This window comes from Peromyscus maniculatus, chromosome 13 (assembly GCF_049852395.1).
Source record: "Peromyscus maniculatus bairdii isolate BWxNUB_F1_BW_parent chromosome 13, HU_Pman_BW_mat_3.1, whole genome shotgun sequence".
In the NCBI taxonomy this organism is placed as follows: Eukaryota; Metazoa; Chordata; class Mammalia; order Rodentia; family Cricetidae; genus Peromyscus; species Peromyscus maniculatus.
In genome coordinates, this window is record NC_134864.1 from 36,074,001 (window position 1) to 36,087,049 (window position 13,049).

Below are 13,049 nucleotides of genomic sequence, written 5' to 3' on the forward strand. Positions count from 1 at the left end.
TTAATAAGTCTCCATGTCATTTGTGTGTGTCTGTGTGGGGGGGAGGGGGGGAGAGAGAGAGACAGACAGACAGACAGACAGACAGACAGACAGACAGAGAGGTGGCAGCACAAAAGAAAATCCATTCACAGGGTAGCATCTTCCATGTCCCTTATGGAGGTCCAAGGCAAAAACAGAGTAGCTCAGCCACCTGCCTTCCTGCTGGTGAGTTCAGCTCTGACACTGTATTCCCACCATCCTTCACTGCCACCCCAAAGAGCATCTTCAGTCTTCCAGAGACCGGAGACTGGCATCTCAGTGCCAGATCAGGGCTACTGAGGCATCCAGCTTCATGTCTGAGCAGCTAGCTCAGGTTCTCAACCTCTTCTTCTGCATGTAGACAGCCATTAGTGGACTACCCAGCCCCTGAGGGCAAGCCAAGCTAACAAATACCCCTATAACACATATTCATTGTAGCATCCATGCCTCTAGAGGAGCAGCTCTCAACTTTTGGGTCACAACCCCTTTGGGAGTCAGACAACCCTTTCTCAGGGGTCACATATCAAACATCCTGTATATCAGATAATTTCATTGTGATTCATAACTAGTCAAATTACAGTTGTGAAGTAGCAATGGGAATAATTTTATGGTTGGGGGGTCACCACAACATGCGGAACTGTACTAAAGGGTCACAGCATTCAGAAGGTTGAGAACGACTGCTCTAGAGACTCTCAATACAATGTCTTATAACTGAGCCATATTTCTTTACATAGCTTGAACCATTGGTAGTCATTGCTCCATCCATGGAGAGAAGGCATCCCTGTTAATGGAGAGAAGCCATAAATGAGTTGGTCATGTCTTCATGTTTAAGACTCTTCGGAGAAAGCCAGTTATGGCCTGGCAGGGAGCCATTAAGTTCCCACAGAGGAGACATTCTCCAAATATCACACTTCATTGTCAGATTATGATTCTAAAGCTAGCCAAGACCTCTTGAGACGAGGTCCTCTGTTAATCTTGATTTCTCCACTGCTAATGGATAAGGCTCCTTTGAACTAGTGCTGGGATGTTGCCATAAAAATCAGGACTTCTCACACAGGGCAGCCAGTCTCCTGCAATCTCAGCTTCCATGACACTCAATGAGAAAGAGACGGGGAGGCTGCCATCCTTCATTCATTAAGAAAATGTTGGTTTTTCCAGTGCCTGGAGAGCAGTCATCCTGCCTTGCTTATTAGTGATGCTGTGGTGGTCAATCTCAGTTGTCAATTTAATGAGATCGAGAATCACCTGGGAGATGGGCCTCTGGGCGTGCCTGGGATGGATTATCTTGATTAGGTGAACTGAAGTGGGAAGACTCATCCACTGTGGATGGCACCATTCTGTGGGTGCATAAGAAGGAGAAATTGAGCTATGCACAACCATTCATCACTCTCCGATTCTTGGTTGTAGATGTCATCTGGCCGGTTCCTTCGAATGTCGGCCACTGTGACTTCCCCACCATGCCGAACCATCACCTCCAACTGTAAGCCAAAATAGACCCTTTCTCACTTAAGCTGTTTCGGTCAGAGTATTTTTATCTTAGCAGCAGGAAAATAGAGTAAGATAAACACTCCAGCCAGGATGGTGTAAAAGGTGAGTGTTTCTGCCAGGCTGACAAATGTCAGCAGAGACCAAGCCTGAAGTCACTGTCACATCTGTGTGAATGACAAACCCATATCACTATGCATAAGCTCCTTGCGTAAACAAAGTCAGACCTTTTGGCTCTGGCCTGAGCAGCAGAGTCACGGGCCAGGGCCTTGTGGACCACACAAATAGTATTTGATGACAGTGTTCATTGGCAAAGCAAAGCAGAATACCCAAAAGAGTAAGGAAACGATCACCCTGTGCACGAGGGAAGTCTCGAAGTCAAGCTCTTCCTTATGGCTCTTCTTGGTTCTTAACATCTTCATCTCCATAGAAAACTTTTCTTTAAAAAAAAAAATGAAGGCTAGGGAGATAGTTCTGTTGGTAAGGTGCCTTTCTTATAGAAAAGAAAAGTTTTCTTATGTCCCATCCCCAGCATCCATGTTTAAAGAAGAGGGAGAGAAAGCGAGACATGATGGCATGGTTAGTACCTGTAATCTCAGCACTGGGGAGGCAGAGACGGATGGGGCCCTGGGGCTCAGTAGTCAGAATTTCACCAGGGATTTGTGTATTATCAGACATGGACTGACCCAGAAGCTCAGATGTGGGAGTCACCTCACCACATGAGCATCTCTGATGATGGTGATGAGTAAGCAGCTTTGGAGACCCCAGGAGCAAGCCATGTCCATGCTCAGAGCCAAGGCTCTCCATCTGAAGCTCTCTTTGTTCTTTGGTATTTCTCCTTATAGCAGCTGCCAGCAAGCTGATATAGCAAGAGCCAAGCACAGAAAGAAAAGCAGGGAGTCGGTCCCTTCTGCTTATCCAAGGGTCTCCCTGCTCCCCAGCCTCAAAGCACCTCCTGCGAAAGCCTTACAGTTTCTACTTCAACCAGCCTCTGAAGCTTTACCCTCCTAAAGTTGAAATCATCAGAGCTCTTCCTGCCATGAATTTTTTTTTTTTTTTTTTTGAGATTCTTATACACACAGCGTGAGTTTGTCCTCTGGAAATAATTGGAAAGTATCCAAGAGCAGAATCACTGAAAATAAGCACTCCAGTAAACGCCCCATGAAACCTGATGCTGGGTCTGTGGAGTAACTGTTTAAAACGTCAACAACAACAAAAATATCTCAATCGAGTGTGTGTGTGTGTGTGTGTGTGTGTGTGTGTGTGTGTGTGTGTGTGTAAGAGAAGCTGAAATTTTTGTTAAATCAAATTTAACCGAGGCTATAAATTAATTTTATATTCCAGTGGTAGAAAAATAATCTGATCCCTATCTGGAAGCCAGGAGAAGTTTCTCATTTCTCATTTTGGAAAGATGCCAGGGGTCAGTAGGTAGGAGAGGTGAGGAGGCCAAAAGAGCAGTTTTTCTTTCTTAATCTTGTTTTTTTTTTTTTTTTAATTGTATAACATGTATTATCCTGCTTAAACCTCCCTAAAAAAATTTAAAAAAAAAAAATCACTTAGCCTCTGGCTCCAGGCCTCCATCTGCTGTAAGGCAGATGTCATGGAAACTGCGCCTAGGCCAAAAGCAGAGGATCGGGGAAATGATAAAATGGTTTCCATGACTCCAGGAAGGGACACTGGTCTCCACACAGACATTTGTCAAAGGTCGGCTTGTTTTGCTGGCTGAGGAGCCTTCCCGCTCCACTCTAGCTACTCCCCATTCGTACCCAACCTTCAAAGCCCCGCTTACCGGAGGCACTGGCACCTCGTGGGGGGAGCTGGACAGACAGGCGGCTGGCACACCCTCTCCTGGGCCCTGGCCAGCAAAGACTCCCAAGCATGGGCTGGGCAAAGGCTGAGAGAGCCTGGCTGGGTGCTGGCCTGGCTGGATGCTGCCTTGGTAGAGTGCTGGCCTGGCTGGGTGCTGTTTTTGGTAGAGTGCTGGCCTGGCTGGGTGCTGTTTTGGTAAGGTGCTGGCCTGGCTGGATGCTGTTTTTGGTAGAGTGCTGGCCTGGCTGGGTGCTGTTTTGGTAAGGTACTGACTTGGCTGAGTGCTGTTTTTGGTAGAGTGCTGGCCTGGCTGGGTGCTGTTTTGGCAGTGCTAGCCTGGCTGGGTGCTGGTTTGGTAGTGCTGGCCTGGCTGGATGCTGTTTTGGTAGAGTGCTGGCCTGGCTGGGTGCTGTTTTGGTAAGGTACTGGCTTGGCTGGGTACTGTTTTGGTAGAGTGCTGGCCTGGCTGGGTGCTGTTTTGGTAGAGTGCTGGCCTGGCTGGGTGCTGTTTTGGTAGGGTGCTGGCCTGGCTGGGTGCTGTTTTGGTAGAGTGCTGGCCTGGCTGGGTGCTGTTTTTGGTAGAGTGCTGGCCTGGCTGGGTGCTGTTTTGGTAGGGTGCTGGCCATTAGCCCCTCTCTTACAAGGTTTATTTTCATCCTCTCTCTTCAAAATTCCCCTTTTCTCCAGAAATGCATTTTTCAGTGGGGCAGCCAGTGTAATAAATAACTGCTAATAACTGGAATTAAACTCATTAATTCACAAAAACATGAAAGGTGAAAGTAATAAGGGGGGCTAATTAAGAGGAGGAAATGGCTATCGGGAGTTGGAGGGGACAGAGCAGGGTATCAAGGAGTGAATATGTCTGAATTATGAAACGTGTGTGTAGAGAATGGCATGGTGAGCCCATTATAATGCACACTTCATACATGCTAAGAAAAACCATTTTTAAACTCCCCCTCCTCACCCCAGCCTCTCTCTGACTCACATCCTGCTCTCCAGCCTCACTCTGCCCGGCGTCCAGCCTGGCCTCCTTGATTCTGTCACAGGACTGCTACATTACTGTGCCCTCTGCCGGAAGTCTTTCCCCGAAGGTCTTCAGGGCTTGCTCAAGAAGCCTTCAGGTCTCAATGAAATCTCGTCGTCGTCCTTCTCAGGAGGTCGTCTGTGACCGCGGATTTAAAGATACAGCCCTCCACTCCCACCTGATGTCCCCGTAGTATTCGTTGTCATCCGACACACCAGTTTTGGTTTGTTTTGTTTTTTTACCTAAGCTCTTGTCGGTGTCCCAGTAGGATGTAAGTTCTCCAAATGCAGAGGCTGTTTGGATTGCTGTCGCCACTGCACACAGCTTAGCGTTATTCCCGGAAAACATCCCATGTAGTGAACAACTAAACCGCCAGTCAAAACTGCCTTCGAAGAGTTTACACTCCCCCCTACACACACACCCCAAACACAACCCACCCCCACCCCACCCCCATTATCAATTCCCTATCTGACACTGACCTCTTCTTATCCACATTCCTGGGAGCTTCCCTACACTTTTCATTTGGTTTATTATGAGCTCGAATTTCCATTGAATACTAAAGCAGAATGCTTTAAATGCCAGGTATCTTGTGAAGACCAGAAAGGCTTCAGAATCAAACCAAACCATCGTCCAGACTTAATGGCTGTGCACTGGGACGCTGTGAACAGAGTTCCTCCGCCATCTTGTGGGCAACTCTGGAACTACAACTACAAACAAGCCGACTTCTGCTTTCCACGCGTGCGCGTGAGAAGTGCGTGCTTATTGAAGTCCCTTCCCAATTCCAAAAGCAAGCGCGCGCACGCGCACACACACACACACACACACACACACACACACACACACACACACACACACACACACACACACACACACACACACACACACACACACACACACACACACACACACACACACACACACACACCTAGGCCCTCGCCAGGCCTCGGTTTCCAAACGTTCCTTGGCTAGAAGTGTTTTTAAGTTTCGTGATTCTCACTCTCATGAAAAACAAATTTCCTCCTGGCCCAGCAAGCAGGCCTCCATCCTCCCAGCACCCGCCCCACACCCCAAATCAGGAAGCCCTGTGGGAAAGAGGCATGACTCCAGGCGCAGAGCTTGCGGTCCTCCCAAAGCAAGCCTGATGAGGCGGCGTGAGGCGTGCTACCATGTCTTCCGTTCCAATGTCAGACCCCAGGTGCTAGGTATAAACACTCCTAGGAGAAGGGACCACCGAGCTAGCGGTTCAGTGATTGTGGCTATCACGACCACCAGCTAACGTGCGGGTCCTTTAGAGGGCAGAGGTGGAAGGCAGTACTGGTCCACTAGAAGGCAAACTGTAGAGGCGGGTGGACATGAAGGGGCAGGTCCGTGACTCAGGCCAGGGGATTCCAAATTCAACTTCACGGGTGTATGGATTACCTTCTGCTCTGCCTGGTTAGCTGTACAGGACAGCACAGAATCCCCGCCATGTGCTGGGATCGGGGAGCGAAAAGAGGCCAGGGAGTAAGTAGTTCTGTGTCACCTCAGCTCAGCCTGTCTGGACACCAGCCACGTAAAGCTGCTGGGAAAGGGCTGTGGACTGAGTGGGGCAGCTTGTTGGAAGGAGATGAATCGTTTGAGAAGACCCCATTTCTGAGTTATGAGAAGGTTCTGGAATCACATTAGCCAAGATTATAGAGGCTTTTTGCTTTTGCATCATCTATAGAGGAAATGAAAAAGAGCACAACGTCTTAAGAGTACAACTTCGAGCCGATGTATCTGAATTACCCTCAAGAGGGGAAGGAGGAAAATCCACGGTAATGGAGCACTGTGGGAAGCACAACCCAGGCACCTAAATTAAATAGCTCTCCTCAGCAGCCAGCTGTGTGATCTTGGGCTCCACCTCTCTGGGTTCCATGTCCCACCCTGTGAAATGGTAAACTAAAGCTGTGAAAGGCAGTTTGCCGAGTCCTCAAAAAGTTCAACACAGGCCTCTCTGCTCCTCCCGCCTCCACAGGAAGACACGGGCACGTCTTCTTGTGCAGTGCCAGCCTCATCCCTGAGACACGATGGTGAAGGTCAGAATGAACGGATTTGGCGGTATTGGGAGCCTGCTTACCGAGGCTTCCTTCATGTCTGGCAAAGTGGATGTTATTGCCATCAATGACCCTTTCATTGACCTCAACTACATGGGCTACAGGCTCCAGTATGACCACAGTATGACTCCACCCATGGCAAGTTCAATGGCACAGTCAAGGCTGAGAACAGGAAGCTCTTCATCAACAGGAAGGCCATCACCATCTTCCAGGAGCAAGATCCCACCAACATCAAATGGGGTGATGCTGGTGCCTGAATATGTTATGGAATCTACTGGCATCTTCAACACCATGGAGAAGGCTGGGGCTCACTTAAAGGGTGGGACCAAAAGGGTCATCATCTCTGCCCCTTCTGCTGATGTCCCCATGTCTGTGAAGGGTGTGGACCATGAGAAGTTTGATAACCCACTAAAGATTGCCAGCAATGCTTCCTGCACCACCAACTGCTTAGTCCCCTTTGACCAACGTCATCCATGACAACCTTGGCATTGTGGAAGGACTCATGACCACAGGCCATGCCATCACTGCCACCCAGAAGACTGTGGATGGACCCTCTGGGAAGCTGTGGCATGACAGCCATGGGGCTGCCCAGAACAGCATCCCTGCATCCACTGGTGCTGCCAAGGCTGTTGGCAAGGTCATCCCAGAGCTGAACAGGAAGCTCACAGGCATGGCCTTCTATGTTCCTATGTCCAATGTATCTGTCATGGATCTGACATGCCATCTGGAAAAAATCTGCCAAGTATGATGATATCAAGAAGGTGGTGAAGCAGACATGTGAGGACCCACTAAAGGGCATCCTGGTCCACACTGAGGAGCAGGTTGTCTCCTGGGACTTTAACAGTGATGCCCACTCTTTCACTGTTGATGCTGGGGCTGGCATTGCTCTCAATGACAACGTTGTAAAGCTCAGTTCCTGGCATAACCATGAATATGGCTACAGCAATAGGGTGGTGGACCTCATGGCCTACATGGCCTCCGATGAGTAAGAAGCCCTAAACCACCTGCCCCAGAAAGGACATGAGAGCAAGAGAGAAGCCCTAAGCTGCTGAGGATGAGTCTCTGTCCAAACTCAGCCCTGGACACTGAGTATCTCCCTCACAGTTTCCATCCCAGACCCCCAAAAGAAGGAGGGAGACTCGGGGAGCCCTATTCTCTTGAATACCATAAATAAAGTTCAGTGCACATGCACACACACACACACACACACACACACACACAGCTCAACACAGAATTTCCACATGATCCTGGATCCTACTTCTGGATGCTTCCGTCAACGTGAAAGCAGGCATTCAAGCAGAATTCTGCACTGATGAAGGTGAAATACCCCAAACGCCCATCGCCAAGTGACTGAATAAACAAAATGTTGCACTGTGATGATGGGTTATCATCATGCTTTTAGATGAAAAGAAATTATGCATTGAGCAGTTAAGAACACTTACAGAGAACCAGAGTCCAGTTCCCATGTCAGGTAGCTCACAGCCCTATGTAACTCCTGGGAATCCAACATCACTTAATGGCCTCTGTGGGTACACACACACATGCAGAGCATACACACAAAGAGGGACAAATAAAAAAATCAATCTTGAAAAAAGAAAGATGTTCTGATGCCAATTATAGCATGAAGTTGGAGGCATCGATGGTATAGCCAGGTCCGAAAGGATGAACATGTCTCCACTGAGGTTCCTAGAATGGATGATCTTCAGAGAGCACCTGGGGTTGTGAGGAGATAGAAGGGGAGTCTTTCTTCCATATGTGTAGAGCTTCTGTTCAAAATGAAAGGCAATGTTACCACAATAAGAGGAAAACCCATAGATCAGTAGATGAACTGGTATGAAGACTAGTGTTAATTATCAACTTGATAGAATCTAGACTAGCCACACCTTTAATCGGGAGGCAGAGGCAGGCGGATCTCTGTGAGTTCGAGGCCGGCCTGGTCTACAAAGCAAGTTCCAGGAAAGGCACAAAGCTACACAGAGAAACCCTGTCTGGAAAAACCAAAAAAAGAATATTTTAGGTGCTGGAGAGATGGCTCAGTGGTTAAGAGCACTGACGGCTCTTCCAGAGGACCTGGGTTCAAGTCCCAGCACCCACATGGTAGCTCACAACTGTCTGTAACTCAAGATCTGATATCTTCACACAGTCATACATGCAGCAAAACACCAATGCAAATAAAAATAAATAAATTAAAAGAATCTAGACTCACCTGGAAGTTGGCCTACAGGCATACCTGTGGAGGACTGTCATATGTTCATTGATATAGGATGGCACAACTTCATGGTGGGCGGCACCATTCCCTGGGCCGGCAATCCTGACTGCACAAAATGAAGAGAATCAGTTGAGCATGACTACTCCCTGTTCCCTTCCTCTGAATGAGGACACAATGTGGCCAGCTGCGTCAAGCCCCTGCTGCCTTGATATCCACACCATGATGGACTGGGCCTGAAATGATGAGCCAGAGTAAACCCTTTCACCCTGAAGTTGCTTTGGCCAGAGTGTTTTATTGCCCTGACAGGGAAACTGAGAAGAAAGGTAATAGCTGCCTAACAGGAGATGACAGGTGGGTGAAATACAGATAGATAATGATGAGAGGTTATAGACAGATGTGTGGGCAGAGAGACAGCAGGAAAGACAGGAAGAATGGGAAGTGACTGCACAGTCATCCCTTGTGATGGCTAACCTGGGTTGTCAAACTTGACACTGTTGGGACCAGGAAGCTTCAATTGAAGAATTGCCTCCATCAGACTGGACAGTAGGCATGGTCGTGGGGCATTTTCGTGGTCATTGCTTAATGTAGGAGGACCCAGCCCTCTGTGGACCGTAACACCTCTGGGTGTGTGGATATGCACACATGTAGAAGGAAGGTGGATGGACATGAGCCTAGGAACAAAACAGGAAGTGGGTGTCTGCTCCAGGCCCCTGTCTTGAACTCCTACCTTGGCCTCCCTCAATGATGAACTGTAACCTATAAGAGGAAATAAACCTTTTCCTCCCCAAGCTGCTTTGGGTCCGTGCTGATTACAGTATTGCATTATTGCAAATGGCTGTTCAGCCTCCCCTCCAAAACACCCAGTGCCTGTACTATACTATCTATCGGGCTGTGTAAATGTAGTTTCATTCACTGTGTTCAAAAATTGAGTTCAGTAGACTCTGTGAGCTAATAGGTGTAGCTTTGTTGATTATTGGAGCACAAAACGAGAAAATGCTCTAATGAGTTGACACAGGAAGGATACTCATAACTTTCCTCTCGAGTCTCCTCCATCCTAGACCAGATTCTCTCCAACTCCTATAGGGATGGCAACTTCCTTCTCTGGAGTTAAGAATAAAATCTCTAAAATACAGTCCCCCCCACCCTCACCGCGCCCTGTGTTCAATGTAGAAGAATGACTGTTCTTCTTCCCATTTTAATCAATATGGACCATTCCGAAGCCAGGAAAAGTCTTGTAATAGATGAAGGGGAAAGCTGGACACCATGGGAATGATTGTTAACAGGATACAGCCATTTGCCAAAATTGTGACCTGAATGAGGCTGAAGACCGTGTCACGATGCTCCGCTCATGGTTTTTATTTGGGTGTGCTGGAATCGGCCACTTGGTTTTCTTTGGGGAAAAACATCCAGCTACTCTGGGTGTGGGTGAAGGAAAGGAAAGGAAAGAAGGCACTGCCCCAGAAGGGAAGGAAGGGGAGAATCCCTCAACTCAAAACAACTGGAAATGCCAAGCGGAAGTAACCTACTTGCCCCAGCCAACCAAAACAAACAAAAACAAGAGATAACTGATAGTAAGACTCCCAAGCTCTGGTTTTTCTAGAAGGAAAGGAAGTCAAGCGGATCATAACTCTAAAGGAGTTAGAGCGTGGGTGTCTACACACAGAGCCCTTATTGTGGTTTCTTATCACATCCAAATCTGTAGATGTGCATGATCCGGGCTGGAAATATTGAAGACCATAAAGTAGAGATCCAAATGCCTCTCCAGCTATGAGTCCCTCCTGTGAGAAAACACGTCTGTGAGGGCTGGCGACCAGAAACATAGAGCAAAGCAGTGATGCTCCGTGTAAAAGCTGTCTCCATTGGCGAATGTGCTGGAATGCCTTCTACAGAGACGTCAATAAGGAACAAAATGGGCTCTTTCTCCACTGCGGACCACGATACAGCTGAGCATTTTAAAGGAGCTAATCCCAAACAGGGAACTGACTGGAGCAGCTAATCAGTAAGTGATGTAGAAAGTGGGAATCCTAGGGACTGGGACCACAGCCCAGTTGATAGAATTCTCACCAAATATACAAGAGGCCCCAGGTTGGACTCCCAGCACCACAAGAACCAGATCTGACAGTTCATTCCTATAATGTCAGCACTCCATGTCCATCCACCTTCCTTCTACATGTGTGTATATCCACACACCCAGAGGTGTTACGGTCCACAGAGGGCTGGGTCCTCCTACATTAATCAATGACCACAAAAATGCCCCATGGCCATGGCCACTGTCCAATTTGACAGAGGCAGTTCTTCAATTGAAGCTTCCTGGTCCCAACAGTGTCAAGTTGACAACCCAGGTTAGCCATCACAAGGAACGACTATGTAGCCATGTTCCATTTTTTTCTGTCTTTCCTACTATCTCTCTGCCCACACATCTGTCTGTAACCTCTCATCATTATCTATCTGTATTTCATCTACCTGTCATCTTCTGGTTTTTTTTGTTTGGTTTGGTTTTTGGTTTTTGGTTTTGTTTGGTTTTGGTTTGGTTTGGTTTTGGTTTTTCGAGGCAGGAGAACTAGAAGTTTAAGGCTGTCCTCAGCTACATAGCAAGCCTGGTAAAAAGTGAAACATCTTTTATGTATGTAATTGGTTTTTTCAAGACATGGAACTAGCTCTGTAGACCAGACTGACCTCAGAGTCACATAGATCTGCCTGCCTCCACCTCCCAAGAACTGGAATTAAAGGTGTGTGCCCTGTAAAGAAGGAGGAGGAGGAGGAGGAGGAGGAGGAGGAGGAGGAGGAGGAGGAGGAGGAGGAGGAGAAGATGAAGAAGAAGAAGAAGAAGAAGAAGAAGAAGAAGAAGAAGAAGAAGAAGAAGAAGAAGAAGAAGAAGAAGAAGAAGAAGAAGAAGAAAGTTAGGAATTCTAGCTCCAAATAAAAGGTTGGAAAGGTTGGATATGTGCGTCTAATTCCTCTCACGTGAGTTTTCAGTAAAATGACTGAAAGAAATGTTAATAAAGATATAGTCCTTCTAAAAGAAAATAAGGATGTGGAGATTCATAAATATTCAAAGATAACTAGAAGACAGAGTAGGAAGGGGATCGAAGCAAAGACATAGGAGGAAGAGGAGGAGTCTCCTAAGGATGTTGTAGTCAGGAGTCTCCACGAAGGGGGACACATTTCAGGATGAGCCTGCCCGCTCTGCTAACCCGCAATGAGACAGCTCTCAAGAAGATCGTGGGTGGTGAGAGCAGTGAAATGGAACCCTGGACTTTTCCTGTTCTCCATCTAAATCCCCTCAGAGCACCTTCAAGCCACACATCCTCATGCCTCAGTCTCCTCTTCGAATGTTCTCCTCAAGTCACATTGACCCATTGAAAGCATCTCCACTCTTTGTTCTTCAGGATCCCTACACCTCCCAAAGGCAAGCCCACACAGCCAATGGATTGTATCCCCACACAGGACCTTCCCGAAGCCTCACACTTATCTTGTGCAAGGGCAACCAAACATTTCAGGATAGATGGAGTCATTTTTTAAGGACCCAAGTCAGTGTAAAAAGAAAAAAAAAATTAAACTTCTAACAATTGTGTCCATAAAACAAAAAATAAGGTGTTATGTCAAGGGAACAAACAAAAATAAGCCCCTCTGTCACAAAATAGCTATCAGAAATGTTCAAAGGACTCAAAGAGAAAAATCAGTTAAATAATTAAATAGAATCCAGATCATTCAAAACATAGATGGGGATGGGAAGCAAGAGACGAAAAAGACAGGAGAGCTGGAAGACCATTCTGTAGACTCAGTGGGAGACTGAGAACTTAGAGAAAGAGAGGCAAAGAAGTTATTAACGACATAATACAAGACAGTGAGAATTCAGAGGTACATCTGGACCCTGAGGACTCAGGTCATGAGGAAATCCGCACAAAGGAGGGAAATTTTCCACCCCGCCTTAAAGAATGCACAAGATTCTGACCAATGGGAAGAGGCAAGACTGTCAAGGTGTGCGGCACAGCGTCAAGTCAAAGGTCAGGACCAGGAAACGGCACAGTCTCAGATTTAAACACCGGTTTCCTAGCAGCAGCTTCTCCAGCCAGCAGTCCGAGCTCCCTCCAAGCTGTGCTCACCGGAATCCTCTCCACCACCTCACAGTTCTCATTGGTAGAATTTATGGAATTCTCAGCCTGGAAGAAGGGAGTGATGCACTGACGGATCACACAGCCAGCTGGTCTAGAATTCATGCCCATGATACCTTCAGACTCTATGTGCCCCACTTACTCATCGGACTGGAACTGAAGGTCCTCGGGATGAAAAAGAGGACTCTTTAACTAGACAGGTCAAAACAAGTTACATAGATTACATGTTCAAAAGCTTCAAATACAGGAGTAGAGAGATGGCCAGCGGGGTCTTCAATGGGGACCTAAAGGGAGGGCCGGCGAATGAGAGGGAC

The 13,049-nt window shown here is 47.4% G+C and overlaps 1 pseudogene; it reads left to right on the forward strand.

The window, feature by feature from the left end:
* Positions 1-6,384: 6,384 nt before the first annotated feature.
* LOC102909542 (glyceraldehyde-3-phosphate dehydrogenase pseudogene) lies at positions 6,385-7,400 on the forward strand (annotated as a pseudogene).
* Positions 7,401-13,049: the final 5,649 nt, after the last annotated feature.